The following is a 26,732-nucleotide window of genomic DNA, read 5'->3' on the forward strand; positions in this document are numbered from 1 at the left end:
TGTATTTCAAAAGCAGGGTTTTGAGCTGTTCTTGTTTATGCTTCGGAAGGCTAGGATTAACGTCGAAAACTGGTTGAGAAGCTTGGTTCGTCGGTGTTGGCTCGGAAGAATCGGCGATGGCGAAAGCCATCGACGTAGCCGTGATTTCTTCGATGTAGGCGACTGTCGTGCCTTTGTTTACGTGCTTATACTCGTTGCTAAAATTTGTGAGCATCACTGTTGCTTTACCTCCCCGCAACTCTGCTATTCCTCTTGCGACGCAAATCTCGCGGTTAATCAACTGGTGCTGGTCGCCTTCAATGACGCCTTCCAGGTCTGCTACTTTCTGAGAGCCGACGGAAATGATGACGCTGGAGCGAGGGGGAATGGTGACTTGGTCTTCCAGCACATTCAAGGCATGCTTCCCTGGCGGCGTGTACCGCGGTAATGCTTTTTCTGTAGATAGTGTTATCGACTTCGATCTAAGGTCGATGACTGCACCATGAAGGCCTAAGAAGTCCATACCAAGGATGACATCTCGGGAGCAATGCTGAAGGACTACGAAGCTTGCGGGATAAATCCGGTAGTTGATGGAGACCCTCGCTGTGCAGATTCCTGCCGGCGTTACTAGGTGACCTCCCGCTGTGCGGATTTCGGGGCCTTCCCAGGAGGTCTTGACTTTCTTCAGCTTCGTCGCGAACGGTCCACTGATGACAGAATAGTCGGCTCCAGTATCGACGAGAGCGGTGACGTTGTGGCCGTCGATGAGAACGTCGAGGTCACTCGTTCGTCGCCTACCGTTTCGATTTGGTCGCGGCGTCGGATCACGGCTACGTCGGTTTTTCCCGCTGCTTCGTCGTTGTGTCATCAGTTCTTCTTCGGGCCGTGAGGTTTCGACGTCAGGGCTTCGTTCGGCTTGCGGCGTGTTCTTTAGATGTCGTTGCGGCGTTGTCGTCGGCGGCGGAGGATCTTCGGTATTTCGTCGTACAGCAACCGCACCTCCATCGGTTGCTGCCCTTAGTTTTCCGGATACGGGCTGGGTGACCGGCCTCGCGTTGGGCCAGTGTATGGTCGGCGTTGGGGGGAGACGTAGCGGCCTGGCGACGGCGAACGGGAAGGTTGTCGGGGCGTCCACTGCGTTCCCGCGAGGTAGTCGGCGATGTCGTGTGGTCTTTCCCCTCGCTGTGAACGCGGCGCGTCCATGGCGAACCCACGCAGTCCCATCTGTCGGTACTGGCAGCGGCGGTAAGTGTGGCCAGCTTCCCCGCAATGGTAGCAGAGTGGGCGGTGGTCGGGGGTGCGCCAAACGTCGGTCTTTCTCGGCGTGTATAGCTGGCCGGCTGGCGGGCGGTATGACGTCGGTGGCGGCGGCGGTGGCGCCTGGCGGCGGAACTGCTGGGGTGGCGCGGCGTCTTGACGTGGGTGAGGAGGGGGGCGTTGCGTCGGGCTGCAGCGGCATAGCTCACTGCTTGCGGCTGTGGCTGCGCTGACTCGGGGGTGCCCAGAGACTGCTGTATTTCCTCTCGGACGATATCAGCGATCGAGGCAACTTCAGGCTGTGGTAAGGGTAAAAGCTTGCGCAGTTCTTCCCGCACGATCGCTCGGATCGTTTCACGCAGGTCGTCGGAGCCGACGGCAAGAACAGCTGGGCTGTCTTGAATCGATCGGCGATTGTACTGGCGGTTGCGCATTTCCAGGGTCTTCTCAATCGTCGTCGCCTCTGAGATGAATTCTTGGACTGTCGAGGGTGGGTTCCGCATCAGCCCAGCGAAGAGCTCTTGCTTTACCCCTCGCATGAGCAACCTGACTTTCTTGTCCTCGGGCATGGCTGGGTCAGCGTGGCGGAACAGTCTGGTCATTTCCTCTCCAAAGATGGCAACACTTTCATTTGGAAGTTGGACCCGCGTCTCTAGCAAGGCTGCGGCCCTTTCCTTTCTGACGACGCTTGCAAACGTCTGCAGAAAAGCGCTTGAGAAAGGCGTCCCAAGTTCGAAGAGTGGACTCCCGATTCTCGAACCAGGTCCTTGCTGCGTCTTCGAGGTAAAAGTAAACGTGACGCAGCTTGTCCTCGGAGTCCCAGTTGTTGAATGTTGAGACCCTTTCGAAAGTCTCGAGCCAGGTGTCCGAATCTTCGAATGACGACCCGCGGAAGGTTGGCGGCTCCTTGGGCTGCCGGAGTAGGATCGGCGCAGGCTGCACGGGGTCGGTCATCGTCGCTGCGGTGGGTGTTGGGACCTTGGGCTGCCTGGTTTGTTCGGGAAGGAGCCCGTGCTCTGGCTGCAGTCCCTTCTGCCTGCGGCTTGTTCGACGATCCGGGTATTCTTTGCTGTCGTCCTCCTCGCGGCTTGAACTTGGGTCAGCGCTTCGCGGGGGCGTCCGGATCATGGAAGAAGCAGCACCTCCACCAGATGTCACGTGGTCGTGACGTCGACGAAGACAGCAGTCGGCGTTTGCAGGATGAAACTGTTTATTTGGCCGAACTTGTGGCCGGAAAATGAGAACTAGAGCTACAGCAATACACGCTGTACAATGATAGCGGCGAACAGGGCGTCGTCCGTCGATCAACTGACAAGCGGTCAATCGCGTCGGCTTTTATACAGGCGGTATCGAACTTTCCAGCAATATCGCTGGTGGCGGCGTTATCTCTAGACAAAGCTGGAACATTCGCGTGCGGGGCGCAATCTTAACAGAACGATCTACTATAGACGTGAAGCTTCTCGAACAATGCTTCTCGGACAGCGTCGAGCGTTGATAACCGTCCCTGCCGGTCAAACCCGAATACATCAAAACAAGACAAGAAGTGGGCGTGGCAATATATATATATATATATATATATATATATATATATATATATATATATATATATATATATATATATATATATATATATATATATATATTATCGCATGTTGCATTGGATCGCTGAACGTCAGTATGAAACGTTCGCGCGAGATGCGTGCTTTGCTTCAAGCCTTCACTATAGGAAATCAAAACAGTTTCAAACAACTTATTCTCAACTTCAGATGTTTTCACGGTTCTGGGAGGTTAGCGTTCGCCCGGTTCAGAGACTTTACAAAAAGATGTGGACGAGTAGTTACATAAAATACAATTGTTTCCGCGGCAGTTGAATGCGCGCCAATAGGACACCCGACCGCAATTTCCCGCTTTTTCCTGATGACCTCAATATAGCGTCCACCACAATTTCGTGCTGAAGCTCCGTATGGTCATCTCTTGAATAAATATAAAGAGATGACCAGACGGGTAACGCAAGCTTCTTTTGTCCCGCAGACGCGTGCAATCAGCTGCTCTGAACTGAGAATCACGTTTGTTTTAGGGCGATCGCTCGTAACATGAAGTGAGGCATACACGATGTTGCACTGTTATCAAACACGAAAATTGACCGTCCGCGTCCCGCGTAGCCAACACGAGTGATGCACAAAATCATCACGCGATGACATCGACAGAACTTGTGACGTCACTATGACCAACATTTCTGTTCTATAAACGTTGACTATGACGTCATTCAACGTGACGTCATATGATGATGCCATCACATGACATGGTCCCTTTGCATTGCCTCCGTGATCGGGGGCCGATCACAGAGGCAATGTAAAAGCAGGTGAGGTGCAAAAAGCTTGCAATGCCTTGATCCTGTGGGCAGTCCGAAACCACGTTATGTGCAGAAAGCTTTCGGAGAGGGGCGAGGGACGATCAATGCATCGACTGACGAAAAAGAAGATGGCTTTCGTTTTCGAGTCATCTCAGGCGAATGCATATGTGACCATGTTTTTTTTTTCATGTAATTTTTTCGCATACATTTTACCTATGCAGTCAGTTCTTCAAAATGTACGGGTAAGTCTAACATGTTGACATCGGTATTGGTGACCACCATGTTTTTTATAACTTGACGGAAACAAATCGTCAGACCACACATCATCAGAATTATTTCTGGCTACAGAAAGCGGGTTTGCGCGCCACACACCATATTATTATTAGTCGTTACGCAAATGGCAAGCATGTCAAGTTAGTGATGCCATGACATATCAGTCGTGTTGGGCATACGTATACATTCGTGCTCCTCCGTGCCCATTTTCGTGTACGCCAAGTGAACGAGACGCGAGTTACGCGAGTAATTTTTTACTTTTGGTACCGCGGCCACGCCGACTGACACATTCGGCTTCGCATGAAACGGCTTGAAACAGCAGAGCGCCGGAGGCAGCCTTGTAAAACAAATCGAATACACGAAATAAAAGATAGGATATGAAGGGTGCAAACGCGTTAGCATGCGTGGGCAGTTACTATACGTGCCAGGCCCATAGCCGGGGGGGGGGGGGGGGCACCCTCCCGAAATTTTTATGACACATGGCGTTTTATCGAAAATAATAAAAATAGGCGTTTTTCTCAAATAGTCAAGGCTTTCAGCAAGTGCCCCCCCCCCGAAAAAAATTTCTGGCTGCGGGCCTGCTATGTGCATATGTGCTACGTTCTCCTGGTTATCTCCAGTTTATTCTCTCCTGTAGCAAGTTTACGTTCGTCATTCCACACGAAATTAAGTTAAACGCCTTTTCTCACGATGAAGTGTGCGCAGCATGCCTTCCTTAAAACAGCCGCTGAAGTGTGGACCAATGCGGTAACAAACCAGCTTGAAGGATATATACAAAATCCCCGTTTCACAACACACAAACTAATAAACGCGTTCTCTGTGTGATGAGTCGCTGCAGTATTATGTTGCAGTGACGCAGTAATAAATATTGCCCAAATTTCCGCAATTTTAGCTAATAGCGGCCAAAATATCACGCGCGTAGCAGACGCTTGCCGCTTTGACGCGGCGGCTTCCGGCGCGGAGAAAGCCCACGGATGCATGGATGGATGGATGGATGGATGGATGGATGTGTGGATAAGGCTGTACCCTTTAGATCGGGCGGTGGCTCACGCCACCTAGCCGTAATACAGTTACATACTAGCACTATGTAGGTGAAGGAATTTTCACTCGCGCCTTCATTGTAGCCACCAATCAGATAACCTCCTCCTGGTTATTTCTACCCGCTTAAAGTCTATTTTATCTTTACTGTCCCTAAACCCCAGTGCTTTGAACAATTCTGCGCCATTTTCTTGAACTGTAGGGTGAAGCCCTTTACAGACCAGTATCAAGTGTTCAGCCGTTTCCTCCTCCTCTCCACACGCACTACATAACGTGTCTGTTAACTCCTTCGTATTTGGCTCGGTACCAGGGGCGTAGCCAGAAATTTTTTTCGGGGGGGGGGGTTCAACCATACTTTATGTATGTCCGTGCGTGCGTTTGTATGTGTGCGTGTATATATGCGCAAGCAAAACTGAAAAATTTCGGGGGGGTTTGAACCCCCCCTTGGCTACGCCCCTGCTCGGTACGTCTTGGTCCGTAATACTCGCGTCCTGGCCTCAAACAGCAGAGAACTACCCCGAGAATTATCGTAGATCTTTTCCTTCGCAATTTCCTGCTTGAAAGTTCGGTAGGTCTCCAGTGCTGATTTCATACTCATCCCTATTTTCCACATGTCCCTCTCAGTTTCTTCCACCTTCTTTTTAACGGATAGTTCCCTTTGGTTCGGTCTCCTGCCGCTTTCTAGGTATTTACTTGTCAATTTTCTGGTCCGCTTCCTCCATTTTGTATCGACATTCCTCATGTACTACAAGTAGCTGAAAACTTTCCTAGCCCAACGCTCCTCCCCCATTTCTCTCAATTGCTCCTCAAACTTTATCTTGCTGCTAGCCTCCCTGCCCTCAAATGATGTCCATCCCAGCTCACCCTGTACCCCCTGATTTAGTGTATTCCCGTGTGCTCCCAAAGCCAGCCTACCTATGCCACGTTGCTTAACTTCTAATCTTGCTTGAACCTCTGATCTCATACACAACACCGCATTGCCGAACGTCAGACCAGGAACCATAACTCCTTTCCAGATCCCTCTCACAACATCATACCTATTGTAATTCCACAGTGCCCTATTTTTCATTACAGCTGCATTCCTGTTACCTTTAGTCGCCACGTATCTTTCGTGCTCCCTTAGATACTCAGCCCCGTTGCTTATCCATACGCCAAGACATTTGTATTTATCCACTATTTCCAGTGTGACCTCCTGTATCCTATGCTCACTGCCTTTTGGTTATCATTGAAAATCATGACTGCCGATTTTTCCTGACTGAACTTCAAATTTAACCTATCTCCCTGTCACTGATCCCGTTAATCGGGTTGGCAATCGCCGGGCGGATTCTAAGGGCTGGCGTCAAGGCCCTCCGAAAACGCACCACGAAAGCGCGGACAATTTAGAGTTGGTCCTTTGGTGCGTCAGCGAACGCCGGTTGTGGTCCAAAGACCGAGTCAGAGCCGAGAGTCGACAACACAAACGAAAACGAAATATATTCTCAGTTAAGGCAATACAAATAATACAAACACATGCACACTCGGCTGGTACCAGTTACAACTTCACAAAACAATTCAGATGGTGTTTACACAACGGGAGCTAAACAAACAGATCACACGCTACGAATGCAATCGCATGCATTACAACTATTCAACGACAGTTAAAGTCCTGAATAGATAATGGCGTATCCAGTCCACAATACTTGGACGGTAATCGAATGCTTCTCTTCAAGGAAACACTCACGCCAGCTCCAGCGTTGATCGTCGTAGCTCAACCGTCGTCGTGACTTGTCACGGCTCACACGGCGTCGTCATCCAATTCTTCCAAATTGACGATCGGCCGACCGCACACCATCATAACCACGACTTCTTTGGCTAACGGAGCCACACGTCGCATAACTTCACCATCACCGGGCCGACTGACTCGCTCACTGCACTCGACTACTGTCTCTCTCCTCACTGACTGCACTACTGTCGATTGCACGCTTTTATCCCTTCTCCCCCGGGTTCTAGAAGCGTCGGGATGTTTCTTCTGCGTGCAGTACAGCTAAGCCTGGGGAAAGGGCGAGAGCTTTCTCGTAGGTTCGAATCGCGGCGGCATCGCTCGCGGATGCGTCCCCCCTTCCTTCTAGAAACATCCAGGATTTGCCGGGCGTTTGATCGCGTCGTCTGCGCCTGGTTCGATTGGGTGAGGAGGATGCGGAGCGCCGGCGTCTTTTGATGCTTGTTTTTTCGTCTTTTCGCGCTTCTTGGCGAGCGGTTCGCGCCGTTGTGTCTCGTAGCAGTTTGAAAGCGGCCTCGCGCGCGCTTTATAACCCGCTAAATTGTGACACTCCCTCATTACCGCAGATGGCTATCAATACCTGCAAATCGTCGGCCATTAATACTATATCATCTGCATACGTACATCAATGCTGGTAATGACTGTTCAATGCGTTTTCCTTGCAATTGACAAAAGAGAGGCTGAAGCCAAGTCCACTCTCTTCTAATTTGGCTTCTAATCCTCTTAGGTACAACATAAATAACAAGGGTGACAGGGGACACCCCTGTAAGCCCTCGTTGTATCTCTATAGGTTTGCTTTTCCCATTTTATAACCACCTTGTTACCAATTTATAAATATCCTTTAAGAGATTAGTTATTCCATCTTCCACATCTAGTGTGTCCAGTATTTCCCACAAGTCCTCTTGAGTCGCACTATCGTAGGCACCCTTGATATCCAGAAATGCCAGCCACAGGGGTCTGTGCATATTCTTTTTCTGCAATTTCAATGCACTGCGTCAATGAACAGATTGTCCTCCAACCTCCTTTGTTTCCGGAACCCGTTTTGCAGTTCCCCCAGCACCCCCTCATCCTCTACCCATGCCTGCAGCCTTTCCTTTATAATATGCATCACCAGCCTGTAAACCACTGATGTCACTGTTATAGGGCGGTAGTTGTTTATGTCTGCTTTGTCACCCTTTCCTTTATAGATCATGCTCATCCTGCTTAGTTTCCACCCATCGGGGACTTCACCATCCATTATTTTTGCTCCACCATTGTTTTGCTCGCTGCTTCTCTTAATGTTTGCTTAGACTTCGGACCCAATTTCTTAATGAGCATAATTGGGATGCCGTCAGGACCTGTTGATGTGCTACTAGGAGCTCTCTTTTCTGCCCTTTCCCACTCTCGTTGTCCAAGTGGAGCCACTGCGCTACTTGCTCTATATTTGTCTGTCAGGGTGCATGTGGCGCTTCCTTGTTTTTTAAATTTTTCTGTCATCATTGTTATTATATATTCCATTGCCTCATCCCCTTCTAGCCTGACATCTTGAGCTGTAGTTATAAACCTAGCTCTGCTCTAGACTTGTCTTTTTACTCAGGGAGTTGAGATGGTTCCAGAACTTTGCAGCTGTCTTCCTATCCTTCTTGTTTACTTCTGCCAACCACTAGACTACTCCTGTGGCTTGTACCGCCCGTTTCACCAGCTGCTGACGACGATGACCCCAGCTACAGATGACCCCAACTGCAGACTGGACACCCACTGCCGCTCTCTGCAGGAGCAAGTGCAACAATGTGGCCAAACAAGAGCCCGAAATTCCGCCACATCCCCCACCGCCGGGGGATCGTTTGTCCTGTCGGGGAAAAGGTCCCCGTCTCCTCCGAGGAGCTGCGGGGGGTCACGCCCACTCGCTAATCCGTGACGTCGCGGTCACGTGATCCGCAATCCCCCCGTCTCCCCCGAGCATTTCTCCCCCGTCTGAATACAGGGTATTCAGACGGGGGAGAAATGCTCGGGGGATAAAGGCGGAGCCTAGTGACGTCAGCTCGCGAGGAGAAGTCTCCACAAATGCCCCCCACTCACACGGACGAGGCGAACGGAGGGGGAGACCAGTGTTACTAGACTACTCTGGTGGCTTGCACCACCCGTTTGACGAGCTGCTGACGATGAGCTGCAGACGACCATGTAACTGCAGACTGTACACCCGCTGCCGCTCTTTGCAGGAGCAAGTGCAACAATGTGGCCAAACAAGAACCCGAAATTTCGCTATATCCCCCACCGCCGGGTGATTGTTTGTCCTTTCGGGAAAAAGGTCCCCGTCTCCCCCGAGGAGGCGTTGGGGGAAGGGGGGGTCACGCCCACTCGCTAATCCGTGACGTCGCGGTCACGTGATCCGCAATCCCCTAGTCTCCCCCGAGCATTTCTCCCCTGTCTGAATACCCCTTTAACTTCCTCGTCCCACCAGCTCTTGGGTTTGTGTCTCTTTTTCCCGGTCGACTTGACTCGTACTTTAGCAAGCTCTAGCTTAACCAGTCTAGTTATTTTTGTGTACGTCCACACTGTTTTAGTACCCTCGGTGATTACATTCTCAATTTGTTTAGTTGCTATTTCTATTTGCCTTTCTGAATAAAAGTTCCCCTGTGGTTTCTCATCTTGCCTCCTTCCTATTTTCATTTCTCTTCCAAAACTCAGCTTGATATGTTTGTGGTCACAGGCTTCTGGAGCCATATTCATCTATGTTCATTGCCCTTAGCCTATCATACATCCTGTGTGACATCAGTGCGTAATCTATCGTCGACTGTAGGCCTCCTACCTCCCATGTTATCTGCCCTTCACACTTCTCAGTACTGTTGCAAATGATTAAATCATGCCTTTCACACATAGCCATCAGCATTTTGCCTGTTGAGTCAGTATACCCATCCATATCCGCTATGTGAGCGTTCATATCTCCCAGTATAATTATCTCGCACTCTTTTCCTAGTTCATCAATATCATTTGCTATGCACTCCACCATTTCTTGGTTTTCCTCTCTGGCTTTTGCTCCTGTCCACAAGTAAACCAAGGAGCGTCATCTGCCCTGCCACTTTTCCCTTTAGCCACAAATGTTCCCTGCACTCCTGCTTGACCCTTTGCCAACCTGTATCTTTATGAATAAATGCCCCGATTCCACCCCCCTTTCTGCTGCCTGCTGTTCTAATGCAAAAAAAAAAAAAAAAAGCTGTGGCTTGGCGACCCACGGGTCCTAAAGTCACTGGAACGGGAAAAGTACCGCGTTCCTTTTCTCTTCGCCGCTGCGCCCTTTCGGCGGCTTCGCCACACAAATGGCCCAGCTCGCTCCTCGCTATTGTCTCACGGTCGCCGACGCACGGCGCTTTGAAGGGCGATTGTTTTTATAGCCTCAGAAAAGCGTGCAGGAACACTGCGACGTCCCGTATCGTTTCGACCCTTCATCGCAAGCCTGTCGAGGCATCGAGGAAGGCCTGGGTGCTGCGCGTTTGGGTGCAGCAAACGGCGGGAAACGCGCAAAGCCCTCTTTGCTATTCCCAGCGGGAAGTAGGATGCCAAGCGACGGGCTGTGTGGCTGCACAGAATACGGTGCGAAAAATTTGTGCCCACGACTGATACACGCTTTTGTGCGGTAAGCGTTTCATTGAGAATTCGTAAATGTCGTTTCGGGGAATGTTTGCGTCTCCGCTACACTAGCGTAGCTTGTTTCGCGTGGTTTCCGCGGCAGCGGCCTACCCAGGCAGAATGCCAACGGACATTGCCAGTGCCGTAACGGCTCAGGACTTAGGGCAACAGCTACAGGCGATCCAGCGCATCGAGACAGCTCTCGCTCGCCAAACGCGCAGGGACGCACCTGACGGGACCCAGGGGCGACAGCCTCGTGGAGAACGTTGGGTTCCCCGGCGTAAGCGTCGAGACGAAACTTGATGACTGCATATTCGCAATGCCCACGAACTATTCGCAATGCCCACGAACTATAGGTGGCGCGCCGTAATTTTCAAGATGGCGCCAGGAGGAGGGTCAACCCGATTGTTAGCATAGGAACAGATAGGACGTGCGAACGTACGGACCACTTCACCGCTTTCACCGGATGAAGTTATGAGCTGCGCTGAAATGGATATGAGACTAAAATACTTTCCCAAACCATGGAAAGAGCTAAGTACTCGCCACCTAATTATTTGCTGCAAAGTGAAAGGTTATATTTCAGCTCCGTTACCGTGCATAACGATGCTTTGCGAAATCCTGTGCGCGCTACATAAACCTGTATGAACTACAATTGACGTATGAGCTGAACGGCACTCCGAGATAGTACGTACCGAGCCTGCCTAACGGATCTGCCGCAGTAGTAGGCCGCCAGCGAGTAGCGCCATCGCTGCTGCGCGTGATGATGGCTTGCAAACATAAAAGTGTTCTGCGATAATACCCCTTCGTCATTACTTGCGCAGTCGGAAACGCGGTGTTACGTCTTCAACGGAACACAAGCATTTAACATGCCATTCAGTAGCGCTTGTGTCACAGCCATGCTGACTCTAGCCGTGTGTACTTCACTCGCATGTTCGATCAGCACGATTGAAACATGAATATCGAAAAGAATGCACACGTGTGCTTTTCGCAACGTCGAAGAAGTTCGCCGAGAGGCGTGGATTGTGGCCGTGACTGCACGCTCCATCGCTCTAACCATTTCGCTTCGCTGGTCGAGCTCGAGCGTGTTGGCGGCATGCGGCGCTCCATAATATCCACAATAATTGTGATACATGCAATGCACAAGAGGAACTATGCTTTTATTTTGATCTCGCTCAAGGATATTATACATTAAATACAACCAAAGTGACTTACGAGTTACGAGAGTGAAAGAACATTAACGCACGAGGGGACGTGAAGTGCAACTCGCTCGTCGTGAGTTAGCAGCTGGTGGTTCATCGTCGCTATCTCTCGGTGCTTTCACAGTCTTCTACGTCCAGTGAAACATCCTCGTCGTCAAGATGGTTTCTTTCAACATCACTGCTGAAAGCAATCTGAAGAATTACCTCCGCCGAACGACTTCGACCACTCCACGTTTACAATTAGAGAGACGTCTGGGCGCGGAGAACGTTTTGCCAGGTTTTGCCAGGTTTTGCTCTCAGACCGGTGACCGGTCAACAAGCAAATCGCTTGCAGTGTGCTGCCACCTATCAACAAACGTACAAAAACAAGCGGCGCAGCGGTGGCTATGAAACCCAACACCACCAACACACTGGCGAAGGACGGCGTGTATGGAAAGCGTTCGCTCAACGAAAGGCGTCGAGCAGACGCGTTCTCGAATGATTGAAACGTCGCTCGCACGATTCAACAGCGCTTTGCTGACTAAGGATAGAGGCCCTATTTTAATGTATCGCCAACTTGAGATCGCTCAGTTATACATGAGCACATCACGAGCCCGCGCGACCTCCCTCCCGCGTACAGTGTTATGGGACTCATGCACTACAAGAAACACTGACCAATTATATATACAAGTAAAACAGGATGAGCTTCAACTGAATATGTCAGACGATAACATTTAACTTACCTACGTGGCTACAGTAAGCCAGTGGCGGATCCAGGGGGGGGGGGGGGGCGATTGGGCGATCGCCCCCCCCCCCCCCAAAGCTATAAGCCAACCCAACCCCCCCCCCCCCCCCCGCTTTTCACCTCACCGAAGGCCATTTTTCAGAACGTAGAATTTTTTCAGGTGGTCGCTGTGTCCATCCCAATCCGAGACTAGGGAAGCACCCCTCACACAGCCCAGCGCTTTTGTTAAGAGCGAAACAGGCTTTCTAGAAAAGATTTCTTCTGCGTCCTGCATCTTTCAAATAGGCACCGACGAGCACAAGCCTCAACTATTTTGCTAAAGCAACTGCTGCCTTTATGGAAGCGAGCTAAAGTTTCCTCCCCACTCCCAGGGCCATCAGCTCTTCAGCAAAGCGAGGGGTCTTCAAATTCTCCCATCTTTTTCTCAGAGACAGGAGTCTGTTCTGTGTCATTCAAACTGGCATCTTTCGTCCCACCACGGCCGGGCTAGACTGCACGTGCGCGCTCGAGCGCGCACGTGCAGTCTAGCCCGGCCGTGGTCCCACAAAGCGTGCAGAACAAGTTACCTTTTAGTCAACCTTCAGCGGCTGGTCCAAAAAAAAAAAAAAAAGAAGGAAGGCAGGCAGTGGTGCTGTGAATTATATTCGCCGAAGTACCGAGCAAGCCTCCGAGAGCACGTGCGCGGGGTATAATCGAGCGCGACTCCGAAAGCTCCGTTTGACTGTCCTTAGGCTGCGGAGATAGAAAGGGCATTTTCTGGCAACACGACCGGCCAGAAAAAAAGGCAATGGGGAGGAGGGGGCGGGGTAACAAAGGGAGGCTTACTCCGAAACTACGTTCAAGGAATACTAGAGCTCGCCGTTGTGGGAATACTCATTTATCGAGCAGGTGGCCTGCCCTTCCCTCTTTCACCCTCCTCTTACCAACAACACTGATACGTGTTCCCCAATGTTTAGCGGAAATATGCGAAATTTTAGATAATGAAATGGCAGTGAGCAATGCAACTGAGAACAAAAATAATGAGCATTTGGTTACTAACGTGAAGTTTTAAAGTTGGGCAACGCCCCCCCCCCCCCTCCCCCCCCCCCCCCCAACAACCAACCGCCCCCCCCAAAGCAAGCGCCTGGATCCGCCCCTGCAGTAAGCCTCGCGAAGCTGATAGTATGTGTACACTGTGGGCTAGCATTGAAAGCGCGAGTTGCCACGTATTTTCACGAAAACTTCGCTTCTCGCAAGAACGAATTAGATTTCTCGTGTCACGGAGGGCCCGGTTTGTTCACTGACGCAGGGAACATGCAAAGTCGTAGTGTTCCTTTCTTGCCAACGCGTTAACACTGAGCCTAGCACAGCCGAACAAGGGAGCGACTGCATAGTGCCGCCATTTTGTCGTCTACTAACCCTCCTCGAGAGGACGCTCCTCGATTCCGCTCGGTGGCGCGACAGTCTATGGGCACTGCGAATAGGTGGCGCGCCGTGCTTTTCAAGATGGCGCCAGGAGGAGGGTCAACCCGTTTGTTAGCATAGGTACAGTGTACTAGAAGGGGCAGTGAAGCGGGCGGCAGCCTCCGCGTGACTCCGGCGGCGTCGCCAGCAGCGGCGGCGCTGCGATCGACCAATCTTGAAGAGGAGCACGCGAAACGTAGCAACCACTGCGACACTCGCATGTGCTTGGCGCGTGCTGTGTCTGTGGTTCAGATGTTTGCGCGTAAGCACTTCGCTTATTTAGTCTGTATTATCTGCTAAGGACCAGAAACTACAAGACAGATTGGTTTTCCCACAGATGCAAACGCATTTTGAGAAAGTACTCGCCGCTTGAATACAGCCACGCTCTTGAAAACACGGACACTTTCCATCGCAGTTGAGTTCCATTAAAACATTTTCAACCGTTTCAGCAATCAGGATCGAGTTTGTTTAGCTTACAGAACTTGAAAGCGCAGACGAATCTCTGGTAGAGAGCGAGTACATTCGGATCTTGGGTAATCGCAATAGGGAAGCCGTGTGAGAGGTTAATTAAACGTAGCTAGTCGCGACAATATGAAAGTAAGTTTAAACTAAACAGTCACATGGTGCGCTCGTTCTCTTTGCACAAGGCCTGAAAAAAAAGAAAAAAAAAGATCGCGTAAATGAACAACGTCACGCAGAATCAGCTGGACTCGTTGCTGAAACAGCTATAATAAAACATTCGTGCACGAATTTGAACAGTCATATACGCCCACAGCAACAATTTATAGAAATCATGCCCGAAACACAAGGCAAGCAAGCTGAAAAAGAGGTCTAGCACAGTACTGATGCAGAAAGCCAAGTGGAAACTTCCTCAAACTGGCAAAGCAGCCGATTTTATTTATAGGGGCCGTGCAGGCTTCGGCGAGCAGTTAAACGAGCTACAGCATTTCACAAAATGGACACAAGGTCATGGTCTCTGTAATCTGTGAATTAATATGTGACAATGCACCACAGAATATGAGAACACACACATGAGGCAGTAGGGCACAGAGCATTGATATATGACATTGTTTTTCACACTAATGCAATGAGAGCATTACCATAGTAATGGGTAGAAAAACAACTGAATTACTGTACAAAAGGGAAGCCGCTTGCTTTGATTCAGCAAATCCTCACAGCTGGCAAGGTAAAGCTCAGAAAATCACAGAAATAACAGCAGGTGAGGAAGGCAAAAGTATAATGCATGCTGAGAGAGTTGCCATGCAGCTAGTTTAGCCTGCTTAGTTTGAGGTGCTTGGCAAAATTGTTTCCTCAGCAGATTGGACTTATTGACTTATTCCCGCCTTTCACAAAAACGTACAGTCGCATATAGTAACGTAAAACCCAAAACTGCGTACTGTTATAGGCTCTTAGAGTGAATTTCGCAGTCGACCTGCAATGGGGGAAGCATGATGAATCGTATGCAACACATCCATAACACTCTCGCTATGAAGTTTGCGTCCACTGAATAACGTTCAATAGCAAATAACGTTCCCAATCGTTTCTTCGCTCTGCGTCTGCGGGCGCTTTAAACAACGAAAGCTTCGCCGTTTGCTTCAAGAGTACGCTGTGCTGCATCCAGGAGCGATGAAATGATTCAAGCGTTGTTTTTTAGGAGCCATTCTCACGTTATGGCATCACACATTGAGAGAAAAAATTACACCATCTCCCGCTAAAGGGGACCATGAGGCGATGCGAAGCCGGAGCACTTGCACGATCGCGTTCCGTTGGCGTTCGTTGGGCATGCTACCGACCTCGCGTCGTGGAACGCGAAGAGGGACGCTACGCGCGTCGTATCTTCCATCTAGCCTGGCCGTTAATTCTCACAGGGCGAGCGGGGAATGGGAGAGGGAAAGTGGAGAGGAGGTGTGGAGAGGGGAGGGGAGAGGAGGTGTGTGGAGAGGGTATGCGCATGCGCAGTAAGGGTGGTCAGAACGCACACCACCACCACCACCACCACCACCACCGGATTGAGCTCCGCCTTAAGATACTTCGCATCTAAAAAGCGGGAGAATCACTTCCAAACAAGCGCGTTCCAGCCAAGGAGGCGGCAGTACGAGGCACCCGCCTTCAAGATTGAGCGACTGCAGCGCCGCCGCTTCGTTCGCCAGCGGCGGCGTCACCTGCCCCTATGGGTCGGTGCCTCCGCCCGCTTCACTGCCCTTTCTAGTACACTGTAGCATAGGAACAGATAGGACGCGTGCGGACGTACGGCCCGTGCCACTTTCACCGGATGAAGTCATGAGCCGCGCTGAATTGGATATGAGACTAAAATACTTTCCCAAACCATGGAAAGTGCAAAGTACCCCCCACCTAATTATTTGCTGCGGTGTGAAAGGTTATATTTCAGCTCCGTTACCGTGCATAACGATGCTTTGCGAAATCCTGTGCGTGCTACATAAAACTGCATGAACTAAAATTGACGTATGAGCTGAACGGCACACCGAGGTAGTACGTACCGAGCCTGCCTGACGGATTTGCCGCAGTAGTAGGCCGCCAGCGAGTAGCGTGTCATCGCTGCAGCACGGGAACGCACGTTTAACGTGGTTATGGTTTGCAAACATAATACGCCGTCGTCACTACTTGTGCAGTCGGGAACGCGGTATTACGTCTTCAACGGAACACGAGCATTTAACATCCCATTCAGTAGCGCTTGTGTCACAGCCATGCTGAGACTCTAGCCCTGTGCAATTCACTTCACTCGCATGTTGCAGATTCGATCAGCCCGATCCAAACATGAATATCGAAAAGAATGCACACTTATGCTTTTCGCAACGTCGAAGAAGTTAGCCGAAAGGCGTGGATTGTGGCCGTGACTTCACGTTCCATCGCTCTAACCATTTCGCTTCGCTGGTCGAGCTCGAGCGTGTTGGCGATGCGGCGCTCCATAATATCCACAATAATTGTGATACATGCAATGCACAAGAGGAACTATGCTTTTATTCTGATCTCGCTCAAGGATATTATACGTTAAATACAATCAAAGTGACTTACGAGCGTGAAAGAACATTAACGCACGAGGGGACGTGAAGTGCAACTCGCTCCTCGTGAGTTCAGCTGATTGTTCATCGTCGCTGTCACAGCTGTCACTCTCGGTGCTTTCACAGTCTTCAATGTCCAGTGAAAAATCCTCGTCGTCAAGATGGTTTCTTTCAACATCACTGCTGAAAGCAATCCGAAGAAATTCCTCCGCCGAACGACTGCGACCACTCCGCGTCACCACGTTTACAATTAGAGAGACGTCTGGGCGCGAAGAACATTATCAACATTATGCTCTCTGATCGGTCAACGAGCAAATCGCTTGCAGTGTGCTGCCACCTATCAACAAACGTACAAAAACAAACGGCGCAGCGCTGGCTATGAAACCAACACACTGGCGAAGGACGGTGTTGAAAGCGTTCGCTCCACGAAAGGCGTGGGGGGGGGGGGGGGGGGGGGGGGGAGCAGACGCGTCCTCGAATGATTGAAACGTCGCTCGCACGATTAGTAACAGCGCTTTGCTTGCAAAGGATAGAGTCCCTATTTTAATGTATCGAGAACTTGAGATCGCTGAGTTTTACAAGAGCACATCGCGAGCCCGCGCGACCTCCCGCGTACAGTGTTATGGGATTCATGCTCTACAAGAAGCACTGACCAATGCTATATGCAAGTAAAACAGGGTGAGATTCAACTGAATATGTCAGATGATAACATTTAACTAACCTACGTGGCTACAGAAAGCCTTGCGAAGCTGATAGTATGCGTACGCTGTGGGCTAGCATTGAAAGCGCGAGTTGCCACGTATTTTCACGAAAACTTCGCGTCTCGCAAGAACGAATCAGATTTCTCATGTCACGGAGGGCCCGGTTTGTTCACTGATGCAGGGAACACGCAAAGTCGTACTGTTCCTTCCTTGCCACTGCGTTAACACTGAGGTTAGCACAGCCGAACAAGGGAGCGACTGCGTAGAGCTGCCATTTTATCGTCTACTAACCCTCCTCGAGAGGACGCTCCTGAATTCCGCTTGGCGGCGCGACAGTCTATGGGCATTGCGAATAGTCGGGTAGCAAGAGGGCCCTGCGTGGCACCCTGCTACCTCCGGCGGTGCTTTAATAAAGTTCACTTCTCTCTCTCTCTCTCTCGCAGAAGGTTCATGCACCATAACATTGCTGGGTAGCTCTTAATTATGTTTGGCGTAAAATTGACGCCTTTGGGCTCACATATAACAAACAGTGCGCCATGAAAACCGTGATACAGATTGGTATCGCGTGACGTGACTTTATGACGAACATAAATAACAGTGTGTACCATGGAAATAATGGCACGCATGTCATGTAAGGCATCATTTACATGCCATGCTCATGGTGCACTTGCGGCAGGTTCGCTGGCTTGATATGCACCAAGATTGGTAGCGCGTGACTGTGTAATTGTGCCTTTTGTGTCAATCCGGCAGATCCCACGCCTTGTGGGAATCAATCTAATGCGAAGTAGCCAGCAAAGAACTGCATATATCGCCTTGTTCGTCCTTGAGGCAGATGAAATCATTCATGTCATGACATTTAGTTCACTATATATCGCATGTTTGTCATGCATGCATGCATGTAAAGTCTGGTATATACAACGCATGACCTGTCATTTATGTTCGTTACGCACCCATGTCATGTCATACCAAATTTGGTATACATCCAAATAACAAAACGGCCGGAAGCGCACAAAGAAAGTGCAATGTAAACCATGCCGTACATGTCATGCATGTCGTGATTTTCGCGTTACCACCTCATTCATATTCGTCATACATCCCCTCGCGCTACACCACTTTTGGTGTATATCAAGCTACCGAACCGGCAGCGAGCGCACCATGAGCGTGGCAAGTTAAGTAATGCTGTACATGACATGCAATTCATGATTTTCATGTTACCACACGTCACTAACGTTCGTCATACAGAAATATCTCCTCATATAAATTTTGGTATATATGCATTTCATTAAACGACCGCGAGCGCCCCGAGACCATGTCATGTAAATCATGTTTTACATGGTACGCCTGCCATGATTTGCACGTTATGACCAGTAACTTCTGTTCGTCATACACTCTTGTCACGCGATATCAATTTTGGTGTGCATCAAGTTAGCGAACCGGCCGAGCGCACCATGAGCGTGGCATGTAAATCATGTCGTACATGTCATTATTTTCATGCTACCACCTGTAGTTTATATTCGTTATACAGTCATGTTATGCCATGCCAAATTTGGTATACATCCTATTAACGAAACGGCCAGGAAAGCACACAGTCGTGGGTAGATAGATAGATAGATAGATAGATAGATAGATAGATAGATAGATAGATAGATAGATAGATAGATAGATAGATAGATAGATAGATAGATAGATAGATAGATAGATAGATAGATAGATAGATAGCAGGGGCGTAGCCAGGTGGGGGGTTGGGGGGGTCCAACCCCCCCCCCCCCCCCCCCCCCCCCGAAATTTTTCAGTTTTGCTTGCGTATATATACACTAGAGCACTGCACGGGCTTGGGCCTACCCGGAAACCCGGGCCCGGCCCGGCCCGTGGGCCGGGCCGGGCCGGGTAAAGTAGTTCTCACGGCGGGTCCGGGCCGGGCTCGGACCTGAAGCTCCGGGCTTAGGGCCGGGCCCGGGTTTGAGGTGGCGGGCTCGGGTCGGGCCGGGCTTGGACTTTGCTGGGTTCTTAAATGGACTCTATAGTGAAGCACTGAATCGGTTTAGACTGATAAAGTGAAGTCTAAGAACTCGAACGTCATTTATTTCACCATCATAAGTTTATTATCAGACGAGAAAATCAAGGTCAAAATTCCATTTTTTAAAATTTCGCGCTGAAATCTCTGAGCGTGACGCCACGGATTTCAAACTGTATTTGTCGTATTTGGGGACATTGGCTCTATAAAATTTCCTGAAACTTGGCATGTTAGGTCAATGGCACCCTCAGAAGTCAATGTACTTCATTTTTAGTTATTAGAAACTACTTAGGCCCCATTAGACGTCATCGGAATCTAAGATGTCACGGTGTCTGTTGCGCGAACTTAAAGGGGGCGTCGCCACCCGCATTTATCTTTTTGCGCGTTTGCTCACTTTCCAAGAGTCTTGCCCCGGAGAGCGTGGTGATTTAGGAACTGCTAAAAAGCAATTTACTGATAACAGAGAAATTGTTTTTCTTTCTAGTGCCCCTTCATGTTTGTTCCACATACGTTGTGCATGCATACATATATGTTTCACATTTTCTCTCGAAATAAACGCTTTTTTGTGTGGGGCAAGCTATTCAGAGAAATTTTATTAGAGACAAGTATACTGAACTTCTTTTGCTCCTTGCATATGGGGCTACTTGATTTATCTTAAACGGGCGAGCTAAAAGTAGATATACCAGGCTCTTATATAGTTAAATGGACACTAAAGGCAAATATTAAGTCGACGTTGATTGTTGAAATTGCGGTCCAGAAACCTCGTAGTGCTACTTTTATGCCAAGGAAGTGCTTATTTTGAAATAAAATCACGTGTTAGTGGTCCGCATCGCGTTAGCGCACTTCAAATCGCCCGCCTGAAATCCGACTTTCAGACGTCGCTGCTGCCGTGCCCAACGTTGCCCGCCTTTAATGCGCGGCCGCCGACACTAGTAGCAGCAGAGCGAAAGTAGCGGGACCCACAGCAGCAACAACGGCCATCGAAGCCATCGAAGCTCGCCACAATCGCCGCAATGGATGTGGACGGAGAACTTGACGACGTGACATTGGCTCGCGACGCTGGGCTTTTCTGCAAAGGGCCCTTCAGAACAACGAAATGGGCTTACTGTGAAGTGCTGTATTTTTCGAAGTCCTTCTGGTAATAGTCAAAAAGACGAAGAAGACTGTCGAAAACGGCTCCCCGCTCTCCGTCAGCTGTCAAACATGATCATCCCCTTTTTGGGCCCTCCGCTAGCACATTATAATCCGTTCAGTTCAAGACGTCCTCGCCGCAACGGTGTATTCAAGGCCAACTCCGGCGATTTTTTGGCCATGTCAAAGTAATGGTGCTTTTATGTTCCCGAGACGCTCCTGTTACGGGCCCGATAGCAGAAATACTCGGCAAATTGGAGAATAATTTTAAATAAGCAAGAAAGCGCAATACCGAAACCGAAACCCAACCGAGTGTACTGTCTACGTATGACGTAGACGTTGTTACGAGCCCGCGTACGAGCCCGCGTTGTTACGAGCTAGAGCCCGCGGGTATCTAGCTAAATATATCGAAGAAGAGGAAGAAAGGGGTCTCTAGCTAAATATATCGACGGCGCCTACCGGTGGGAAAGGTTATAGTGGTTATAGTGAGGGTGAGCAGGAGGGAGACAGTAAAGCATTGCACAGCAAGAGAAATAGAGAAAGGCTGAAAGAGGGGATCAAAGAGAAATCAGGGTTATTGCAGGCCACGCCGGTCAAATCGGCGCACATGTTCTTTGAGCAAAGCAGATGAGGAAGAGGATGAAGAGAGCGCGTGCCAGTTCATGATGATGAGCATTTCTGTTCACTTGTCACGGACCCATGCTCGGCATAAACAGCTCCACTGTGAAAATGACAAAAGGATTGTAAACAATAAGAAAAAAATTATAAGATTGTTTAAATAATTACAAGAAATAAAGAGCAATCTGCAACTGTACGCACATACATGTCTCTCTCAAATTTATTTGCCAAGAAGCCGGCGGTTCATGGCAGGGGCAGGGCAAGGGGGAAATTCACAGTTTTTAGAAAAGAATATCGAAAATACTAAGAGAAAACTAACTAAATCTATAAATAAATTTTTGTTGATATAATGTTCAGAAGGACTTAAATTCTCGCAATATAGGCCGATAGCGAACAAAAATGTCAAGCCACTCATTTTTCTGTGTTTTAACTCGCATTTGCTACAGCTTTTCGAAACGTTCGCTGCCACGCACCTAGCGCTGTCATTCCAACCGCTGTGCAGTCTAGCCCAGAGTGTCGGAACGGAACGAAAACCGAAAACGAAAAACGAAAAAAAAAACGATATTTTTGACCGGAACGAAAACGTAACCGAAACTTTATCGATTATTTCGTTCCGGAGCAAAACCGAAATTTTTTCAATCGTTTTTCGGTTCACGAGAAAACTTCGCAATCCGAAACAACTAACCACATGCAATGTGAGCATATCTTAGAATACAGTATTAGTGCGTACCTCAGGCAGGAATTCCAAAGCAAATATACGTTCAAATCGTGCGAAAAACGAAAACAGTGGCAACCAGAGATATTTATATTAACGCAAGTGGGCTTTTGCGCGCCTGTCACGCAGGCCAAAGTGAGGAGGGCGTTGTCGGTGCTGAAGTTTGTTACAGTTAAAGCTGTTATGAGACCACAACAGCTGATTTTGGCGCCATAGTTGTCCGCCACCGCCAGTGTCCGTGACCACTATCGCGTGATATTAGAAAAAATTAAATGAGAAACAAATTTCTAGGATCGGATGGGAGTTAAACCCGCGCCCTCTGCGTGGCAGTCGGGTCTTCCACCACAGTGCGACGCTGGTGCTTGTAACTCCTTCGCAAAAGTACTCTATACAGGCGTCATGTCGGGCAGTGAATCGTGTTAACGTATGTAATATAACGTGGCAGAAGAGTAAAATAACAACCAATCATCACACAATGCTCGAAATTAACAATAAAGCAGCATTGCTAAAACGACTTGGCTGATTACAAGCACGGTACATTTATAAAGCAACGCGCCTGCTACAAACCGATGCATAAGTTAGTGCGCCAGCAAATGCATTATCCCAGCAGATACCGAAGGGAGAAACAAATTACCTCTGCGCGTTGGTTCCCATTGATACCCGCGCACGAAAGTGGCGAATACTCTATGCACAGTCTGATCTTTATCTCACGAGCAGTTTAGTACCTCACACACGTAAATAAACTTCGCGACAAGGAAGACACTGCATGCATACCTGCGCACAGGCGAGCACAGAAATTTCTCCTCACCCCATCCATGCTGGCGAGGTGCGCTTGACAAGCGTGAGTGCTGACGAGCAGTGCGGCCCAGTGTTCCGCATTCGATGGAAAGGCACAAGGTGCCAGAGTGGTGCACTGTTCCAACTAATACCATCTAGAGGGTTTTGTTTCCCATTAACCAAATCTTAGTTTCCCCATATTCACGACCGCTCTAGACGCGTGATAAAACTGTGTAGTCTTCTTGAATACTACTTTTGTCAGCATAAAAATACACTATGCCGTCATTTCAGCATTAACACATTTAAGCTTAAACAATATTAAAACACCACCATTCGTTCCAACATGCTCACCATGCAAATACTATAGGTAGCGCGAGAACTGCCCCTGTGGGAATTAGTTGGATGGTTGTACTGCACGAGATATGCTGCCAAGCTATACTATCCCTCGACCTTGGTAACGTGTTTTGCGTACTTTTGCAGTTCTTAATGCATCTGATGACATCAGCTCTAGGGGCGTTCATTCTTAATTCGATAAAACTATCAACACGCCTTTCCTACGTTGAAGAATTGCAGAAATGGAATTGAACTACCTGGCCATTCCCAGAGTCCGAATGGGCTACGTTTTTTCATTCCGATGAATTGAAAGGAATGGAATTGCGGCAAGTTCTAATTCCCCGGAATGGAATTGGAATGGAATGGAGGCTCCCATTCCACAACACTGCTTCCCACCCACTGCGAAGTGCTCAGCCATAATTCTTCATCATCATCAGCCACAGCAAAAAGTGCACATAATGCCTTACAGATGTGTAGCGGGTACCACGATTCTCCGAAGAATGACGAAAAATGGCCCAGTGGGAACTTCGTTACTTCAGAAAAATTGCGATGATTTATGGCGTGTGTACATTGCATGTGTACTTGTATTAGTTGCCCCAAGAGACTCCACAACGGGCTCTACAAAGTTCGCTCTTCCAGCTTTCGCTGTGACTGTGATGGGTGTTCCGCGCAGGCCTGGCGATCTTTTTATCAGAACAGCGGTCTCGCACATCAAAGAGTACTCTCAATGACGTGCTGCTTCTGAGATCGTGCTCACTCCCTTGACACAAAGCATTGAGCCCAGTAAAAAAATTCGTGTTTGTCTTTTGAGAAAATAAATACATCGACTTTGAAATTAATACTGGTTTGTGCTGGTTGGTAGGAATTCTTGGTATACAGTTACATCCGCTCCTCTGAACAAAGTGTTTCGCCTTGTCCCGCTTTCTAAAAAGGTGGGCAAGTAACTGCATCACAAATCCAATGTTTTTTTATGATTACTGCAGCGTCGTCGATAAACCGCACTCACCGGAATTAGAGCTGCCGCCATCTGCGGACTCTGCTTGTTGGGGTCGAAAAGCCCGGTGAGGGGCTTATGATCTGTCACCAACGTGAAACGGTTGCCCAGCAAGAAATCGCGGAACTTACAAATTCCAAATACCAAGGCCAGCGCTTCTTTCTCGATTTGGGAATAATTGCGTTCTGCTGACGTCAGCGTTCTCGAACGAAATGATATCGGGTGGTCCACGCCATCAATGCGGTGTGATAATATTGCACCTAAGCCGTCTGCTGACGCATCACAATCCAGCCGCAACTCCTTCTGCGGATCATAGTGGACCAGAAAATTTGCCTTTAACAAGGCGCGCTTTGCTTCCTCGAAGGCTTTTTGATGCTCTTCTTTCCAGTGCCAGCGTTGTCCCTTGACCAGTAACCGATAGAGCGGAGCCAGATCGTGGCCAAATTAGGCAAAATTTTTTAGTAATAGGTTATGAGCCCCAGAAAGGACTTCAGTTGGCTCACCGATTCTGGCTTTGGTGCAGCTGTTACGGCTTCGAGGTTGTCGCGCAGTGGGTGAAGTCCGGTTGCATCAATCTTGTGCCCCAGAAACTGCACTTCTTTTTCTCGGAACCGACATTTGGCCTTGTTCAGTTGGAGGCCACTGTCGCGAAGTCTCTGGAACACTTGTCGAAGTGTTGACGTGTACTGTTGCTTCTCGGCGATTATGATGTCGTCCAGGTACACACGTACTCTTGGTAAGTCCCGTAATAACGACTCAATGCACCGCTGGAACAGTGCGGGAGCCGACGAGATGCCGAAGGCTAGTCGGTTGTACGAGTACAAGCCCTGGTGCGTGTTGATGACAGTCATTTCCTTCGCTTCTTCATCAAGTGGCAGCTGATTGTAGGCATTTCGCAAATCCAGCGTGGTGAATACTTCTCCCCCGTAGAGCGCGGCAAAAATGTCGTCCACTTTAGGCAAAGGGTACTGCAGGTGAGTAGCCGGATTCACGGTGAGCTTAAAATCGCCACACAGCCTGATGTCCCCATTTTTCTTCACCACAGGTATACGACAGGAGCAGCCCATTCGGAAACGCTCACCGGCGACAGGACGCCTTGCTGAACGAGGCGGTCGATTTCGGCTGACACTGCTTTGCGAAGCGCGAACGGCACCGGACGGGCCTTCAAAAACCGCGGCACCGCTCCTTCTTTCTTGTACAGCTTCACGGGCGCGCCTTTGCAGCAGCCAAGTCGATCTTCAAACAAGTCTGCGAACTCTTCCACCAGCTCCTTAAAATCATCTTCTGCCTGCAGCGCATAGACACTTGGTATTTGGAATTTGTAAGTTCCGCGATTTCTTGCTGGGCAACCGTTTCACGTTGGTGACAGATCATAAGCCCCTCACCGGGCTTTTCGACCCCAACAAGCCGATTCCGCAGATGGCGGCAGCTCGAATTCAGCGATGGGCGCTTCTTCTATCAGCTTACCAATACAATCTGGAATACCGCAAGGGAACACACAACGCTAACGCGGACGCCCTCAGTCGCTTGCCTTTGCCAGGGGACTAGGAACGCGGAAGTCAAGAAGTCATGGAATATGTACTTTATACGCAAGGTTTGGATGCAAGTGCCCTTCCTTCTAACCAAATGATTGCTTTGACCCAGGAGGACAGCGCACTTCGGCAAGTCCGGGAATGGATCGAGCAGGGCTGGCCATCACATCTTGCGGGGCAGCAGCAACATCTGCAGCCGTACTTCACACGCCGACACGAACTCGTCGCGAGCCATGACCTCGTTTACTGGGGTCATCAGGGGCGTAGCCAAAGGGGGGGTTGGGGGTCCAACCCCCCCCCCCCCCCGAAAATTTTCAGTTTTGCTTGCGTATATATACACGCACACATACAAACGCACGCACGAACATACACAAAGTATGGTTGAACCCCCCCCCCCCCGAAAAAAATTTCTGGCTACGCCCCTGGGGGTCATCGTGTGGTCGTGCCGGAGGCAGCCCGGCAGTGCCTACTCAACGAGCTACACGATACCCACCCAGGTGTTGGCGCCATGAAGAGGCTCGCTCGTACGCTATTCTGGTACCCTGGATTAGACAAAGACATTGAAAGGTTGGTGCAAACTTGTCCCCAATGTGTGCAGGGGTGGTCAATGCCTGCGGCCCAAGTACCTTCACCGTGGCCTATGACAGGAAGGCGGTGGTATCGAGTGCACATGGATTTTGCAGGACCTGTTGACGGGTACCTAATTTTCGTCCTAGTGGACGCGGAAACGAAGTGGATAGAGGCAACGCCGCTGAAAACGGCTACCACAGACGCAACAATTCAATTACTGAGGGAAAGTTTTTCTCGGTTTGGTATCCCGCATTGTCTGGTGTCTGACAACAGCCCCCAGTTCTCGAGCGCAATGATGGCAAAGTTCATGCATGAAAATAACATACGCCATGTCAGGACGGCGCCATACCACCCACAGTTTAGCGGAGCGGGCGGTGCGAACAATAAAAGAGGGCCTCAAGAAAAACAAGCGCGGCACACTGCAAGAAAAGTTGTCTCGTTTTCTTTTCCGTTACAGATCTACACCCCTCGAGAGTGGCAAATCGCCAGCACAACTGCTCTTGGAATTCGAGCCCCGGACAAGGCTGTCCGCCCACTTTCCAGAAGGCGAAGTGCCCGCAGGGGCCGACACGATCCGGCCTTCGTCGACCAAAGCACCACCACTGTTCCCACCCGGAAAGCCCGTCTGGTCCCGCCATTTTAAACGAGGGCGAATATGGCTGCCAGGGGCTGTGATAGCGACGGAAGGGAATCGGA

At 49.6% G+C, this 26,732-nt stretch overlaps 1 pseudogene; it reads right to left on the reverse strand.

Annotated features, from left to right (window-relative positions):
• Positions 1-4,972: 4,972 nt before the first annotated feature.
• LOC119377018 (uncharacterized) lies at positions 4,973-25,701 on the reverse strand (annotated as a pseudogene).
• Between the last annotated feature and the right edge of the window lie 1,031 nt (positions 25,702-26,732).

The sequence above is a fragment of the Rhipicephalus sanguineus genome, unplaced genomic scaffold (assembly GCF_013339695.2).
Source record: "Rhipicephalus sanguineus isolate Rsan-2018 unplaced genomic scaffold, BIME_Rsan_1.4 Seq317, whole genome shotgun sequence".
Lineage (NCBI taxonomy): Eukaryota > Metazoa > Arthropoda > Arachnida > Ixodida > Ixodidae > Rhipicephalus > Rhipicephalus sanguineus.